A 1,837-nucleotide genomic window follows, 5' to 3' on the forward strand; every position below is an offset into this window, starting at 1 on the left:
GATGAGAGGGTCTTTTGTTTAACTTGTGAAAAACTCTAACTAGTTATAATAAATGTATAATGTATAATTAAATGTATGTGTGTGTGTGTGTGAAAACTTTAATAAAAACTTCCCTTATCCCCGTTTAATAAGCATACCACGTTTCACAATTTAAAGTTTAAAGCACAAACAGTTTCAATGAACCCACACAAAAACACTTTCCCAAACAATCATAAATTCCATGGGATCATTGGGGTGGATAAACAGATGGCCGGGTTAGATGGGTGGGGGGTGTACAGGTGTCCAAACAGGTGTCCATTTATGATAGGAGGAGGGGGGTTTATGAGGGGCAATAAATCAAACTTTTTGTCATATAGTAGCCTATACTCTCTCTGATGTTATTGAATATAAAATTGCATATATTACTATATATTTTTCTATGAAAAGCAGCAAATTCTTATTACTCTATTGGAATATATTAACACAATATATTATTCAGTACATTTTCTATATACAACAAATACTTTAATATATTGTTTGTTAATATATGAGAAAATATTTTCTTTGCGTAAGGGTAAAATGTTCTGTTTAATGCAGTTTACAGTAGACTGTCACACCAACGATCTACTGTGAATAAAAGTGTCACTAATACAAATAACTTAGCACTATCTTTAACCACAGTTTATGCAGTATCTTCAGCATATATCACCTTTGAATGTGTTTAAAGATGAAAAATGTTGAAGATACTGCATACAAACGGAGGATCTCGAAAGGATGGTCAGATGTTCAGCTGGCATCTTGGCTTTGTTGTTTCCTCCAATAAAGTCTGATTTTGGCATCTGGTGCTCTGTGATTTGAGTAATTTGTGCAAAGAAGAGAAGACTTTTCTCCACAGCAGGATCAGTTCTCTGAAAGATGACTGCTCTCAGTCTCCTGGAAGCTATCAATGACAGTATTAACTGCTTCGCTGAATGAGCCAAGAGGTGAAATAGTGGCGACCAAAAGAAAGGCTTTGCCCTTTCCTTGATTCCTGTGAGCCACAGATGCCTCTCTGTAACAACCAGGACAGCCATCCAATGACTGATATCATGAGCCGTTTGTTTGGTGGCGCAGAGGGTGAGATCCGTCTCTGGATCTAATCTCTCACCATGGTCCAGCTCTTTTAGGATGTCAGGCTGATGTGTCCCTGCACCCCATGGTTCTGACCTGCCTCTGTGTATGCCTTACCAACCAACCCAGATGTATCTCTACAGGGCTTGGAAGGAAAGGCCTCTTCAACGCTGGACATCGCCCCATAACCTGCTCATGCAGAATCACAATCATCTAATAATTGGACATAGCTGGGTTATGGGCACAAGCCAAATAAGTGTTCTTCCAGGATCTCAACAGCGTCAATTCAAGTCCACTCCAAAAGGAACTTATTTAATAGATAAACTGGCTTGTGATTGAAAACGTTAGTGTCAAACCCTGCGTGTGTATAATGTTCATGTGCAAGTTACACTTGTGTATTACGGTAGTTTTATTTTGTAAAGGTGTTTATCTAACTCACAGCAACTTTGTGTTCTCACCAACTCTGAGTTTCTGTATGAGACTGACATCTAGTGGATATTTCAGTATGTGAGTTTACAGACTTACAGACACACCTGTTTTGCACACATCTCTCAAACACAGAACCAGGAAACTCAGTTAAAAGAAATTGAAACTGATCTGCTGTTGAGCTGTTGTTTGTGTGTCTGTATTGCTGTAGACAGTGAAATGGCTGAAGCCAGTGTTTTTTCAGTGGAGCAGTTCAGCTGTCCAGTGTGTCTGGATCTCCTGAAGGATCCAGTGGCCATTCCCTGTGGACACAGTTACTGTA

The 1,837-nt window shown here is 39.2% G+C and overlaps 1 long non-coding RNA gene across 1 annotated transcript in view; it reads left to right on the forward strand.

The window, feature by feature from the left end:
* The window catches only part of LOC107575896 (uncharacterized), a 14,782-nt gene that overhangs the window by 9,414 nt on the left and 3,531 nt on the right, over window positions 1–1,837 (forward strand). The window lies entirely within an intron of this gene.

Source organism: Sinocyclocheilus grahami, unplaced genomic scaffold, assembly GCF_001515645.1.
Source record: "Sinocyclocheilus grahami isolate Dianchi unplaced genomic scaffold, SAMN03320097.WGS_v1.1 scaffold2986.1, whole genome shotgun sequence".
NCBI lineage: Eukaryota > Metazoa > Chordata > Actinopteri > Cypriniformes > Cyprinidae > Sinocyclocheilus > Sinocyclocheilus grahami.